Source organism: Bos taurus, chromosome 8, assembly GCF_002263795.3.
Source record: "Bos taurus isolate L1 Dominette 01449 registration number 42190680 breed Hereford chromosome 8, ARS-UCD2.0, whole genome shotgun sequence".
NCBI classification, from domain to species: domain Eukaryota; kingdom Metazoa; phylum Chordata; class Mammalia; order Artiodactyla; family Bovidae; genus Bos; species Bos taurus.
In genome coordinates, this window is record NC_037335.1 from 66422310 (window position 1) to 66439305 (window position 16996).

The following is a 16996-nucleotide window of genomic DNA, read 5'->3' on the forward strand; positions in this document are numbered from 1 at the left end:
CACTGCATGCAGGCTTTTTGACTCCTTGTAACCTGTCTTTAGATTATCTCTTGTTCATACAGTTTGTGCACAAGGTTACTGAAGAGCAAGCAAGGGAAAAGCCCTAGTCTTCTGTTAATTATTTATTCTTCATTTCTATTTATTTGATCTATGGAAAGAATGAACAGGTTCTTTGCCAACAGGTTAGGCAAAGTATTGTGTGATCAAAAGATTTGAAAAGTGTGCTTGGGCCAAAGATTAGTTAAAATATGGCTTTGCTAAAGTGGCAAGACAAAAGGGGCTTCTTGCATAGAGTTCTTTCCTGCAAAAAAGCTACTCAAAAGTTCCCACTGTCAGACATCATTCTATTTCTATGGGATTATGGGTGAATATCTGTCCTCTGTAACTTCTTCATGTTGACTCAGGGCACCATATTCTCAGAGTGGAAGATGTTGACATGGATCTATAGCCTGTCTTTGTGGACAATTTTAGTTGCCTGATTATGTATCTGGCCAGAGCAAACCACAATTATTTCGATGCCCACAAAGATACAGAGTATTAAAAGCAGTAGTGTTAATTCTCTAATCTTAAGGCCAGTTCTTAGAACTGTGCTAGGCATGGATTCGGTAATGCTCAGGATGGAGCAGCTAACACCATGGCTGCAGTCTGTTCATCACGCAGTTAGTTTTTGCCCTCAGGTGGTAGTTTCAGTATCTGCCAAACAACTCAAGAACGTGCATCAGACACTGAAAGATTCTGTGAGTCTCTTGTCTTAATCATTAGCTGCGTGAGCCTCCTCTTTGTGACTCAGGGAGGCCTGAGAGACTTCAGCTTTTCTACAAACAAGAGGCTGAGAACCTGGAGGGGCCTTTGTACTTCATAGGAAATGGCAGAATTCTATTCAGTTTCAGGAGTGCAGGCAGCCTACAGAAGCAGAAAAAGACAAGAAAATAGATTTTCCCCAGATCCTTCAGAAAAAAACACACAATCCTGCAGGCACTTTGATTTTAACTCATTGAGAACCATTTTAGATTTCTGACATTCAGAAGTATGAGAGAACACATTTGTGTTCTTTAAAGTCACAAGTTTGTGGTAACTGATCATAATAGCAATAGAGAACTTATACAGCATATACCTGAAAGCATCCTATGGCCTTTGGTAAGAAATTTACAGGGTCCCAATCAGCACTGCCTTCTTTGTACTATCTATGCAGAAAAAGTGTTTGTCTTCAACACCAAAAACAAATTTTAAAGACTTTCTGAATAAATTAGCAACTTAGAATTCAAAGCAGAGCAGAATCTGTTGGTTATTGAATACTTAATGAAGATACCTGGTTATGGGGTTTTTGATCAGAAGAGTGGCCTCTTTGTTAAGTGTTAGTTGTTATAACACTATCAAACTAATTCCTCTCTCCAAGCAACATTTTCTGCTAAATGTCCACACTGTGCTATCCTGTATGAAGTCCTAAAGAGATTGTTTATTTTAAAGTGAGTATGAAAATATCATGAATGTCTATTTTCTTTGGCTAAAATGTAATAGTTACATAGTCTGAATAATTGTGAATGCATTCCATGCTACATGAAGTGAACATAAGGATTTGAAAAATGAATTTTGTTAATTACTAAAAATGGAAATATTCATGTGTTTCTGAAATTGTGATGAAAAGTAATGCAGATTGAGTCACTATACAAAATAACTTATATGATTTGACATAACCCTAGCAGGAGATGTAAATTTCTACCAGTATTATGTCCATTTATAGACCAAAGTTCATGTCTTCAATAGTCTTTGATTTTTATTTTTAAAGCAAAGTAAGTCAGCTGTTTTTTCCTGTTTCATTCTTAAAGTCTTTATTTAAAAAAAAAATTTCCTCATTGTCTTTATTCAAAGGATTGATGTACTTTATATTCTAAAGTATTTTTACAGAAAAGAAGTAAAACACAATGTTTGATAGTGCTAGTTTGTAGAAATAAAGAGACCCCTCAGGTTATTATTGTCAATAGTATGCTGAAAAATAGTGCATTTTTAAACCTCTAACAACTGCATGTAATTCCCTGGGCCAAACATTCAGCAGCTGATTGAATCACTTACATCTTAGTCAGATGCCTATGATCTTATGATTCATAATAAAAAATATATTAAAATATTTGGTCTCTGAATATTTGGTCACGAAATATTCAGACAACATAAAGACAACATAAAGGTGTCTTATATTACAAGGTGATTTTCGCAAAATACCTAAGTATGGGGGTTGATTGCCAGAGAAGCCAACCATGTGATTGAAAGGTTGGAGCTTTCATTCACCCGTCTTCTCTGCTGACCTCTAGAGGGAGGAGAGATTGGATCAGTTGCCAAAGGCCAGTGGTTTGACCAACCCTGCCTCTATAATGTGGAGAAAGCAATGGCACCCCACTCCAGTACTCTTGCCTGGAAAATCCCATGGACGGAGGAGCCTGGTAGGAAGCCTCCATAAAACACCAAAAAAACAGGGTTCTGAGAGCTTCCAATCTGGTGAACATGTGAAGAACTGGGGAGAGTGGCTTGCTCATAGACAGTATGAAAGCTGTGCCCTGTTTTCTCATACTTTGCCCTATACATGGCTTTGAAGTGTCTGTTCCTGAGTTTTCAATTCAGTTCAGTTCAGTCACTCAATTGCGTCTGACTCTTTGAGACCCCATGGATGGCAGCACATCAGGCTTCCCAGTCCATCACCAACTCCCAGAGCTTACTCAAACCCATTGAGTTGGTGATGCCATCCAACCATCTCATCCTCTGTTGTCTCCTTTTTCTCCCACTTTCAATCTTTCCCAGCATCAGAGTCTTTTCTAGTGAGTCAGTTCTTCGCATCACGTGCCCAAAGTATTGGAGTTTCAGCTTCAGTATCAGTGTTTCCAATGAATATTCAGGATTGGCTTCCTTTTGGATGGACTGGTTGGATCTCCTTGCAGTCCAAGGGACTCTCAAGAGTCTTCTCCAAATAAAAATAAACTGGTAATCAGGTAAATACAATGTTTCTCTGAGTTCTGTGGGCTACTTTAGCTAAAGTTAAATGAACTCAAAGAAGGGATTGTGGGAACCTCTGATTTATAGCCAGTCAATAACCACCTGGACTTGTGACTGGAGTGTCAAATCCAAGGAAGAAGTCCTTGGAACCATCAGTCTGGCACCAGTTGGTCAGAAGCAGAGATAACAACCCAGGGTTGCTGCTTCTCGGCAGTGGGGTTTTGGAATGGCTTTGGCCCCTAAGGGCTCAGGTGAAGAGGGGTGAGCTGGGACACACTGTCCCTTGTCCTTTTCCTCTGCAGGAGCAAGGTTTGAGGAGCCAGGTGGCTGAGTCAGCAGAAATGTCCCTCCTAGTGTGAATTCTTAGGGTTCAGCTGGCATTGGAGGGAGTGGAGGTCTCCTTGATGGGCCTTCTTTTGTCCCTGAGGAACCCACTTGTGATCTAGTAAGAGGACTTTAAAAAAAAAAAGGATAACATCTTGGGCTTGCAATGGAAGGCAGTTTTGTAGGAATGAGTTCTTGTGGAGTTTGATGCTATAAGTTGATAGAGTCAGAACTGAGTTGAACTGCAGGACACCCAGCTAGTGTCAGAGCATTGCTTGTTGTAGATATGATAAGCTGGTCCCCCCAACACAAACCTTGAAATCAGGACTTAATTTAATGCCCCTAAATCATTAAAACACCACTAGTATTTAACACACCTGCTTCAATGAGGTGTACAGGAAACATAATAAAGCTAATCACATAGCTCAAAACTGAGGCAGCCTCCCTACTTCAGAAGTAACTGTCAGTGTCTCCAGGGTTAGGGGCTCATCTGCTTTAAAACTGTTTTTCCAATGTCAGCATGTTGCCTGAGCACATAGACATACACATGCAGATGCACACGTGCACACATACTAGACATACAGACCGAGTGTTGTGTCACGTTAGTTAGCAGTACAAGTTAACTTCGTTATCTTGATTACTTACAGCATATCGTGAAATTATGTTAAATTTACATAATAAAACTGTGATGTTACTATATAAAAAGAAATAAAAGTCAAGGAAGTGAAAATACAAACCATAGAATAGGAGAAAATATTTTCATAAAACACATCTGATAAAGGACTGCTATCCAAAATATACAAAGGAGTCCGAAAAGTCACTAAAATGAAAACAAACAACTTGATTAAAAATGGACCAAGACCTTAATAGATACCTTACTAAGGATGGAAAACAAGCATATGAAAAGATGTTCCACATCATGCAACAGGGAAATGCAAATTAAAATAATGAGATACTACATATCATATCCTTTAGGATGGCCCAAGTCCAGAACACTGACAACACCAAAGGCTGAAAAGAATGTGGAGTGACAGGAACTCTCATTTTTTGTTGATGGAAATGCAAAATGTTACAGCCACTTTGAAAGACAGTTTGTTTTTCACCAAACTAAGAATGCTCTTACCACACAATCCAACAATTACACTTCTTGTTATTTACCAAAAGGAGCCGAAAGCACGTCCACACTAAAACCTGCACACAGATGTCTACAGACTTGTTCACAACTACCCAAACTTGAAAGCAACCCGGCTGGTTTTCAGTAGGTGAATGGGTAAACTGTGGAACATCCCAGTAATGGAATATTATTCACTAAAAATAAATGACTTGTCAAGCTGTGAAAAGGAAGGAAACTTAAATGCCCATTACTACTTGAAGAAACCCATCTGAAAAGGCTGCATACTATATGATTTGAACTCTATGACATTCTGGAAAAGGCAAAACTATGGAGACAACAGCAAGATCAGTGATTTTCAGGGGTATGCAGGAGGGAAGAATGAATAGGAGGATCTCAGAGGATTTTTAGGGGAGTGAAACTATTCTGTATAATACCATAAGGCTAGGTATGTGTTATTAGACATCTGTCCAAACTCACAGAATGTACAAGAGTGAACCTTAATGTAAACTGTAGACTGTGGGTGATTATTACCTTCCAATGTAAGTCTATCAACTGTAATAAATATACCACTCTAGTGAGGGATATTCATAATGGGGGAGTCTGCACCTATGTGTGGGAAACCTCTATACTTTCTCAGTTTGCTGTGAACCTAAAACTATTCTAAAAAATAAAGTCTGTTTAAAAAGAGAAAGAACATGTTGATAGTATGAAGCAAATAAACTACATCCTAAGCCTGTTTTTGCAGATCGGTGAGGTAGCTACCAAATGCCATTGACAGTATAAGTACATGTAGAATCCTAGAAAACATTTGCCTGACAGCATTGTGTTCCACATGCATGTGTTATATGTTGAAGTTACATATATATTTTCTTCTTCATAGAAATATAGTCATCTGAACTGGGGGAAGAGGACAAACATGCTTACAGAACACCTTGCAAAACCCAGTATCCGCTGGGTGCTGCATGCACAGTAATTATAGTGATGACATCGTGCAACAGGTGGTATTATTATTATTTTACAGCTGAAGAAGTGAAGACTCAGAGAATACATTTGGTCATATTATACAACAAGTAAGGAGTCCAGTCAGATTAATGTTCTGGTTCATCTGATTCTAAAGCCTGTGCTCTTTCAGCATAGTCACTTGGAGTGACTTTCATTAGCTTGTGTGAATCTCATCTCCATTCTTTTTTATTTCCTGCCCAGCTAAGATGAGGTCTTGTTCCATGGCTGTTGCGAACTTGTTACTTTAGAATAGAACAAAATAAGGTGCCAGAAATGATTTGCAGAACAAGGTCTCCTTGCTTTTCTTCTTGTAATGTATGAACAGTGGGATAAAATAGGCTTTGTGCTTCTGGGGCCAGAGGAAGCATTTGGGGTTTCTTCAAGGAAGAAACCAGAAAGTTACAGAATCTGAATCAAGAAGCCCCCAGTCTGGGTTGGGGAGGTAGGGTTTCAATTTGTTATATCCTCTTCCTCCCACATGCAATTCTGTTATCAACTGTGATAATCCACAACCTGTGCTAAACCACATTTTAGAGAGTAAGTAGCTGTCCGTTTATCCTTCCAAACCTGCCTCTTAGCTCCTTTTCTAACAATTCCTCTCACTGAGAAGCTTCAGAATCCTCATGTGGACCATATATTATGTGCCCTTCTAAAAAATATTTTCTTTCAGTTTTGTTTGAACCACTGGCAGTCCAGTGGTTAAGACTCCAATGCAGGTGGTGTGGGTTCAATCCCTGGTTGGGGAACTAAGATCCCATAGACCTCATGGCCAAAAAACCAAAACATAAAACAGAAGCAATATTGTAACAAATTCAATAGACTTCAGAAATGGTTCACATAAAATTTTAAAAAGGAATTAAGTTAAGCTTGATTCTCAAGAATGGGGCTTAGCCTTATTCAGAGATTTAAAGTCATTCTGAGATTAGACTTTCTAGAAAGGGTTCAATCAATCAACTGTCCTCTCTTTGGGAAGCTTGTTCTCACATTGAGAAGATGTATTTTAAACCATAAGTGAATAAATCTGGGATTTCTAATCTAGAGTAAAATCCTACTTAAGAAAACAAATCTGTGGTAAGGGGCATCCTGTGGGGAGGTGCCAGAGAACTGAGTATCATGGCAACTTTAAATTAGCTGGAAAATAAGCATTCTTTCCACAATAATTTCATTTTTTTCCTTGTCTCTTCAATGACCCACCTCCTTAAGAATGGGGTAGAGAATAGATTTCCAGTTACTGCCACTGTCAAAGTTCTTCCCACTCCATCCTATTTACCAAGGGTTCCAAGTGCAGCACTGACAGAGGAGAGGCTGGTTTGGATTTACTAGCTGTGTTGCTACAACTGGCAGGAACTTTAATTGGTGCTGAAAACTGTTGTTTGGTGATGAACAGCCTCCATCACCTCCTCAAACTGCATGAAATGAAAATAGCAAAACAACTCCTCATAGTCCAGTGTAGAGCCAGAGCTACTTGAAGACAGCCTCGTTAGTCTGATAGCTTTCATTTTGAATGTTGTCATTCCTGTTCTGTCTGTGGTTTGGCAAGCCTGCAGACTTGTATCAGAGTAATCACACACTCTGTGAATATACTTTATGTCACCTGAATGTGCATGGTACTCCCAGCAATTCACCAAGAAGAAGGAGTGGGCTTTGCTGGAGGAGTTGGGGGTAGGGGGTGGGGTTTGTTCACACTTGGGCATGCAAAAGCTGTTCTGAAGTTTTTCCATTGATTACCCCAGGAATCTTGAAAAACAGACTTGAAACATTAAGACAAAGGCACACAAAAAGTTTCTGTTATGTTACATGCTTGTGTGTGCTCTTAAAGAAAAAAAAATAATGCAAATATATTACTTTATGGAAAATGACAGATTCTTGTAAAAAGGGAAAAATTAAAAATGTGCATGTTCTCATCTAAGTTGTTTTCTGCCACTCTGCTTTACTAAGATTATTAAAGCATGCAGTTCAAATAAAATATTGAAATACATCATAAAGTGTTTGGTATTTACCAGAAGGAAGTAAACATTATTTTTGGAGAGTGTTGGAAGAATTTCCTTTTCATATTTTTATTAGATTGAGCTTGAAATGGAAAGTGTCCAGGCCTGATTTATGGTACAATCCCTTAGAGTTTGAGAACCAAGGAATAAAATGCAGTTTGGGATTGTGAGGTGTTTGGACAACATTTAAGAATGTACATAATGAGAATATTGTACATGAAGTATTTTTGCCTTCTCAATTTTTTCCATATCTCTTAATGTAGAAAGAATAAAACTCATCAGAGCTTAGAGCTATGTTGATCAAAGTGTATTTGGCAGGGTAACTAAATGAAAAATGACAAAGATTTAAAACAATGGACTTCTCAAAGTCATTGAATTCAGGTGATTCTCATGTACTGACCAGAAGCACCATCAGAGGGACTTTCATGGTGGTCCAGTGGTTAAGATCCACCTTCCAGTGCAGGGAACACAGGTTCAGTCCCTAGGCGGGGAACCTAAGATCCCATATTCCATGGGGTAACTAAACCCACCCAGTACAACTAGAGAACCTGCATACTGCAATGAAGACCCAGTACAGTCAAAATTAAAAAAAAAAAAAGAAGAGCCACCATCAGAGATTGAGGCCTCTGCCCTCTGGCTGTCTTTCCAACTGGTTCATGGTCTTCAGCCTTGGTGCATCTAAATTATCTGTGGAGCTTAAGATATCAGATCTCAGGGCTTCCACTCAGAGATGCTGTCTCAGTGAGTCCTGAGTAAGATCATAGATGCTGGCTTTTATTTTTTGTAAGGAAGAATTGCACATAATTCTGTGGTTCACTAAAGTTTGAGACTCATTCTGCTGTCCATTCATCAGAGGACATGAGTCCTGGCCTCCAGCCTTGCCTCTCCTATTTCCAAGCCACACTGCTGAGGCTCTTCTAAGTTCCAGCTTCTTCAAATATTGAATGGGCACAATTATACTTGCACTGGCTCCTTTCAGTGATGTAATCTATGTGAAACCACTTTCTTTATTACAGAGCATTTAATTCAAGTCATCCTTGCTAGGTGTGAGCTGTGGATAGGAGCTGTCCCCGGTCTTAGAAGCAGAACAGAAAAGATGCTCTTGTAGAGGTGTTTGGCTGTTAGGCTGACAGAAGTTGCTCTTCTCTTTTGACAGTTCCCTGTGGTTGGCCTTCCAGCCCCATTTAATATCTTGTCTTTGCTCTTCCCAGACCTCATGCTTGGAATGCCATTGTCTCTTCAGCTAGGAAACAATGATTGTTCTTGTATCCCTTTTATCCTTACTGTTATGTTTTTTAAATTTATATTTATTATAGAACAATCTTATGGACTCTATGGGAGAGGGAGAGGGTGGGAAGATTTGGGAGAATGGCATTGAAACATGTAAAATATCATGTATGAAACGAGATGCCAGTCCAGGTTCGATGCACGATACTGGATGCTTGGGGCTAGTGCACTGGGACGACCCAGAGGGATGGTATGGGGAGGGAGGAGGGAGGAGGGAGGAGGGTTCAGGATGGGGAACACATGTTTACCTGTGATGGATTCATTTTGATATTTGGCAAAACTAATACAATTATGTAAAGTTAAAAAAAAAAAAAAAAAGAATATGGGAGTGGGTAGCCATTTCCTCCAGGGGATTTTCCCGACCCAGGGATCCAACCCACATCTCTGGCATCTGCTGCATTGGCAGGAAGATTCTTTACCACTAACACCACCTGGGAAGCCCAGAATATGATTCATGGGAAGAAGATCGTCAGAAAGACAAGAGAGACTAAGGGGAAATACAACCCTGCTACATAAAACAGAATCAAGGGAAAAAATCTCCTAGAAAAGAATTCTACCTGGTGTCTAAAGAGTCCACATGTTGAAGTCCACATACTGAATATAAGAAATAAACTAAGAATACATGAGAAATCAACACAAAGCTTGCAAATATAAGCAAACTGTTTAATAAACTCCATATTAAAAACAAGGAAAAAAATTTATATTTATTTCATTTCTTTAAGTATTTTTTAAATAAAAATGCCTACTAGTTTAGAAACTGGGTTTATTTATCTTTGTATTACTTATGAGAACTGGTGAAGTGCCATGTAATGAATGACAAGCAGAGGACCTTTGAACTCATTCTTATATGGATGGTTCTGTGCTAACTAAAGCTCTGAGGGCTTACAAAGGCATCTTTACAGTGGATGGGACATTAAGGCACACACACTAATAACACTTTTGTTGTTGTTTTTCAGTTGTTAAGTTGTGTGCAACTTGTTGGGACCCCATGGACTGTAGCCCATTAGGCTCCTCTGTCCTCCACTATCTCCCAGAGTTTGCTCAAACTCTTGTTCATTCAGTCAGAGATACTATCTAACCATCTCATCCCCTGTGACCCACTTCTTCTTTGGCCTTCAATCTTTCTCAGCATCAGGGTCTTTTCCAGTGAGTCAGCTCTTCACATCAGATGGCCAAAATATTGGAGCTTCAGCATCAGTCTTTCCAATGAATATCCAGGGTTGATTTCCTTTAGGATTGATTGGTTTAATCTCCTTGCAGTCCAAGGTACTCTCAAGAGCCTTTACCAGCATCACAATTCAAAAGCATCAGTTCTTTAGCACTCAGCCTTCTTTTATGGATCAACTCTTACATCCATACATGACTATTGGAAAAATTCAGTACATGCAGAAAGAACAGTAGAACACTGTTAATTGTTATTTAAAAATCCATTTTCCTGGAATTCAGATATAATAAAAGTTTAGAGAGGATTTTTTTTTAATGGACTAAGCCACAGTCACTGTGAATAGGGACTCATGGTTTCTCCGAAGGTTGAATAGGAATGAGGTGAGTTAAAAAGATGAAGAGGAATATTGCAATATGGGGAAAGAGCCAAAGGCTGAAAGAGGGGCCAAGAGGCCATATCTGCCATAAAACCCACTCCTGAGAATCTGTGTATCACTTAACTCTTACTTTCCCATTAAATCACATTTTAATTTTAAAAGTTTTCTCTCCTAACCAGAGGTACCTGATATCCTATAAATAAGAGATAGTCTTGTATTTGCAAATGGTATCTGGCTGCCCCCAAATAAAATCTTAGAAATTACAGAATTGAAACAGGATACCAACTGTGTCAGAAACAGAGAGCCATGGCCATGACATGCATGATGTCCTATGAACTAAAATCCCCTTGACATTGTTCTAGACAGTGACATACAGTTTAAAGAACTGAAAATTCAACTTCCCTGAATCCTTGCCAGTTGCTTCTGTTCAGTCCCCAGGGTCCCGTACACAAATTAGCAATTCTTTTTGTTTCAGTGGACATATAGTTTTCAACTTTTTAAACCCTGATGTTTACAATTCTTTCTTTAAGTGTCCAAATTACTTTGTGAAATTGTTTTGTTTTCTAGTGGGATTGTGAAGGTTTTATATGCATGAATACAAAGGAAAGACTTAGGCTTTCAAATTTTCACCTAAAGCTCTGAAGGTAAATGCAATTTGCAGCTTAGAATGCCTAAACTTGGCTTGCTGATTTCTTTTTAATGGTTTAAAATTTCATTTAAAGCTGTATTCAGAATTAGATTCCCGCTCTCACTCCTCTGCATCTTTCTTGATTTCAAGTTTTGGATATTTGACCCTCTTGTCTTTCTCCTTGATTGTTAGCACATAGAGGAGTTATGCTCATCTCTGGGGTTCAGGAAGGGAAATAAGGAGATTGCACAGGGGTTATAGCTCCAGACAACAGCTAGGGCCATTGGCCTGGCGGGGGGTTTAGAAAGCACCCCCCCACCCCCGCATTTTGGCCAGTGATGCCTCCCTGGATTCTAGACAGGACTGGAAAATCTATCGAATTAGATCACATCTCAGGACAGGTCTCAGAGATGGACAGTCTTGGGGCAAGACTGAGAAAAGGGCAGGGAGAAAAAGAAGGAGAGGGAGAATACAGAGAGGGGAAGGAGAGATGTTAGGTTAGAACCTTGAAGCCAAGTCACAAAATCATAAAGCTGTAAATGAAGCTTAATGATTTAAAGATTGTCTGGATGGCCTCAGTGGTCAGGATTAAAAGTGTCATGGTGACTGTGCTTATGTTCTGAGCAGGACAGGTGCCCAGAGGTTTGGGATTCCTGCAGACAGTCCAGGTCTCCTCACCTGAAGACCGTGGAGACCAGCACCAAGGACTCAGATTAGGGCTTGGCCTCTAAACTATATTCTGGTGGAGTGGGGTCGGGGGATAATGTCTAAGTAATAACTTATCATCAAGGAGGCAGTAACTTCCCTTTGCCTTGAAATTTGACTTCACTTGAGGTTGAGTCACTAATCAGCCCTGGGAGTGCTTTGTCTGTTGGCTTATCATATCATGGTTTTCTTAGAGTCCTCAGAGCTTGCAAAGCTAATAGATCAAAGGAAGGGTCCCCAGTTAAATTTGAGGTTCAGACAGACAACAAATTTTGTTTTCATACGAGTATTTCCCACATAATATTTGAGATGTATCAGAAAATTTATGTAACTAATTGATCTGTATTTTTATTTGCTAGCTGGCATTCTACTCAGAAGACATCTGGTCTACCTCCTCAGCATCTGCAAATATAATGGACAGTGGCCACATGACTCCAATTGTCTGACAACCTAATTAGAAAACCATGGCCCACTGCTAGATGACCTGACTGTGGTCTTGGAAATGTTTAGCTTGAACAGCTAGTTAGAGGCAGATTCTCAAGGTGGACTCTTGTCTCCCTGTCTGTGCTCTTTTATCAGTCCTATTTTGAACTGCACTTAAGGGAACTCAGAATATACTCAAGGAACTTGGAGGACATCTCCAACATTAGTGTAAGATGTGTCTCAAAACAAGTTTCAATTGCTATAATTCTTGTGAAACAAATGATGCTATTCGAAGGAAAAAATCATTAAATACATTTCTTTACGTAAGCAGCATGAAAACCATCTATGAATTTGAGGGTGCAAATAGTCACTGCACAGTGTAGCTTTAGGGCACCAAGAAATAAGAGGGCTGTAATAATATCACAAGCCACCAAAGCCAATATTTTACTTAAAATTTTTATTGCCCTTTCTGCTTCATGTAGTTCTCGAAGTTTTATGCCATATTTTACAACTCCGATACCTCCTATATATCTGTAGAAGAAGCTTTATGGATGCAGCCCATGGTATTTTTTTTCTTTCTCTTTTGGGAAAAACAAACAAAAAATAATAGTATTTTCTTTTTAGAAGTTTTTCAAAGTCTCCTTATCTTTTTAGGATAAAAATTTTGTTTCTTAGCACAGCCAAGAAACCCCTTCTCTTGCTGTCTCCACTACCTCTTAAATACCTCTCTGTTGCCTTCCCAGGAAGGGTCCCCATATGCCTTGTTCTTCAGCATCTCACTGACTTGCAGGAGCATCAACTGTGTCTGGGGATCCCTTCCCTTTCATGTAGCATCAGGATAAAATACATTTGGTTCTCTCAGTCTTTCTTCAATAAAATGCTCATCCATTTTTTTTTTACATTGTTCAAATACGTTCCAATTTGTCTCCCCCTTTTCATCATCATTTTAATTATCCAAACTGGAATTTATACATAGCATCAGAAAGGGGAACCATCACTTACTGAACTATAATAAAGAACCAAATTAAATTAACACTTCTTGAGGCAAACATCATTAGAAAATTAGCAACTATTTCACTGGTCAAAGCCTCAGAAACTCTGTATTCTTGCATTTCCTCACATGCTGTCAGGATCAATATGGTTTCTTTTTAGTCAACTTGATTGCAATTTAACACAGTTAGAAGTGAGGAGTAGATGGGAGGATCTCAATTTTCTCAGCCTATTTGTCACGTCCATCACTGTTCAATTTGAAAGATAGCCTTTCAGCTGTCAGTAGAGTCCAGCCACTGTGCTATGTGTCAGAGTCTGCAGAGAATGACACAAATTATTTACTAATGTTTAAGACAGAGCTGATACCTTTGGCAAAGTCAGAAATCAGCAAGAGAACTGAACAATGGACATGAGATCACTGCTTCCTCATTTAAAATTGCAAAGATGTTAGAATCAAACACTAAATACAAAATTAAAAAAGAACAGTGACAATCCTAATTTAACTTCTATAAATCACCTTTTGGTGTTTGTCCATGTTCAAATAAGTTTTTTCTTCTTTCTAAGCAACATAGCATAAATACTTTCTGGTTTCTACATATTCCTAGCAATTAACATTTTAAAGCTACCTATAGTATAATTTTGTTGTTCAACTACCACATATTTAAATCATCTTATAACATTTGGATTGCTAAATTACCAATACTACAGGCAATGCATAGACATTGACATTCTTTAGGAATTGTTTCTAAAAGTGAATTTTCTATGTGAAAGATTTTAAGCATTTTTAGTTCTTAACATTGCCAATTGATTTACCCCCAAAAGCATTTATAATTTAAAATGCCACTAGCATAGCAGGACATGAGTATTCCAGTTTCACTACAACATTGAAGTCATTGATTTAGAAGTTAATTTTAGCTATAAAATGTTGTTTCATCAGTTGATCTATTTAGTAAGGATACCCACTATTTCATTTGCTTGTTTAATACTTTTTATCTTTGTCTAAGTTATTTATTCTTATCTTCCCCCCATATTTTTTATTAGTGGGCTTGTGCATTTATTACAAACTTGAAAGAAGACTTATTAAAAGCCATATAATTTTATGTCAGATGTGGGCTGACCCTGATAGAAAGGAATAGCTGGAGAAAGAGGGTTCCAGTCAAGGGAACAGAAAGTGAAAACTTCCTGGTGCTGTCATTTTAGGGAAATAGCAAGGAGACCTAGGTGCTTTGCACAGGTGATCAGGGAGAGACTGTCAGGAGATCCAAGTGGAGAGGGAGCTAGGGCAAGATTGTGGATACCACCTTGCCAGCCATGGTTAAAAATGTCTGGTTTTATTCTGAGCATCTCAGAAAGTCATTATGTGTTTTTCTAAAATTCTTTTTTGTTTCATTTCAACATTTTATTGTGACTTTGAGGGCACACCTTTTTTTGCATACAGAAATCTTTCATTAGCCAGTATTCTATAACACATATAACTCACTTTGGAGTATAGAAAATTAATTTGCTATTACTTAAAGCTCAACATTCAGAAAACTAAGATCATGGCATCCGATCCCATCACTTCACGGCAGATAGATGGGGAAACAGAGGAAACAGTGGCTGACTTTGTTTTTCTGTGCTCCAAAATTACTGCAGAAGGTGATTGCAGTCATGAAATTAAAATATGCTTACTCTTTGGAAGGAAAGTTATGACCAACCTAGACAGCATATTAAAAAGCAGAGACATTACTTTGCCAACAAAGGTCCGTCTAGTCAAGGCTATGGTTTTTCCAGTGGTCATGTATGGATGTGAGAGTTGGACTGTGAAGAAAGCTGAGCACCAAAGAATTGATGCTTTTGAACTGTGGTGTTGGATAAGACTCTTGAGAGTTCCTTGGACTGCAAGGAGATCCAACCAGTCCATCCTAAAGGAGATCAGTCCTGGGTGTTCATTGGAAGGACTGATGTTGAGGCTGAAACTCCAGTACTTTGTCCACCTTATGCGAAGAGCTGACTCATTGGAAAAGACGCTGATGCTGGGAAAGACTGAGGGCAGGAGGAGAAGGGGATGACAGAGGATGAGATGGTTGGATGGCATCATCGACTTGATGGACACGGATTTGGGTGGACTCCGGGAGTTGGTGATGAACAGGGAGGCCTGGCATGCTGCGGTTCATGGGGTCACAAAGAGTCGGACATCACTGAGCAACTGAACTGAACTGAAATGCAAACATTTCCTTTTTAAACATTTTGATTTTTATTTTATATTGGAATATAGTTGATTTATAAGGTTGTGTTATTTTCAGGCGTATAACAAAGTGATTCAGTTATACATATATCCATTCTTTTCTCATACAGGTTATTACAGAACAGACTTCGAAAACAAACCCATGGTTACCAAAGGGGAAATGGGGGGTGTAAACTAGGTCCTGGGACCAACACATAGGCACTACTATATATAAAATAGATAACCAATAAAGATTCACTGTAGAGCACATGGAATTCTACTTTTTTTTTTCATATACACACTCTCTTTACTTTATCTTCTTCCTCTTTCTCTTCCTCCACCTTCTTTACTCACAGTTATCAGTGATTAGAAGTCAGATCAATAGCAAATCAATAATGATGAGGGAAAGAATTAGTGTTACTGATGAGGAAAAAATAAAATATATTGGTATAAGTTTGTCTAAGGTCACACCACTGTGGTAATGGGTCCAAGCTTGGGGTCAGTCTGGTGCTGTCCCTGCCACACCACATAAGTGAGCTTAGCACAACCAAAGTTTGAAGGAAGCCTCAGCACAAACACCTCCAAGAGTCTTCCAAGTGCTCAAAAGAAATCATTGTTTTTTCCCCTATTTAACATTTTGTCTAGATTTTTATTTGCTCTTCATGTCAAGTCATGAGACTAATTCTGTAGCACTCATGCACACTTTCCCATGAATATATTCACTGCTGTATTTGTCAGATAAAATTCCAATTACTTTGTATTCTTTTTAGACAATATGCTTCCTGCTGCGGGTGTGGAGCTCACTCTGGGAGCAGGCTTTTAAACAATCATAATTGTTTGGTTTATGATACACCATGAAACTCTAAGACAAAACAGTATTTTAGTAGCATCTGCTGTCACCAATAGAGTTAAGACTTTTGTCAGCAGGGGTTTATGATTGTTTAAAAAAATCACCATAGAGTTAAAATTTAGCCTAAAAGCTGACTGTGCAGGAGCAATTTTTCTGCTATGAAATCTACTTTGTAAGTAGCAATAGGTTACTTTTATAATCATTTTTTGTTGTTATTCCCTAACTTAAAACAACTTCAATAAATAAGAAAGGAAAGTCCTCAGCATTTTAGTCTACGCTAATGACTAACATCTTCTGTTTATCAAAGCTACCCAAAAACTTGGGGAAAACACTGGAGGGGTGTGTGTGTGTGTGTGTGTGTTAGTCACTCAGTTATGTCCCACTGAGCGACCACATGGAGTGTAGCCTTCAAGGCTACTCTGTCCATGGAATTCTCCAGGCAATAATTTTGGAGTAGATTGCCATGCCCTTCTCCAGGGGATCTTCCTGACCCAGGGATCGAACCCAGGTCTCCTGTGGCATGCTGTTAATGAGGGACATGGTAACGGCCCTTTCTGGTATGGGTGATGTACCAATGCTATGGATTTTATTATTTAATCATGGAATCTTTAATAGATACAGTTGGAGCTTAACATCCACATTGTACATATATGAAATCCTAAACATTTCCAGTATGAAAAAAAAATGTTTCCAATAGGCCTAGGTGATAAAATAGGAGCATGTGTCTAACATTATACCCGAGAAATCAAATAATTTCAAGCAAAAGGGATATAATTTCAAGCAAAAGGGATAAGCCTGAGTTGTTTCTATGATGATGTATTCTAAACACTCCAGCTTTAAGAGAATCTCTCAGACCCAGTTATCTGAATTTATGAGATACTGGAGGACATTTTTATTTTCCACTGAAACAAAATTCAGTCACAAGACCAGGTTGTACTGACATTCATTAGTGCTAA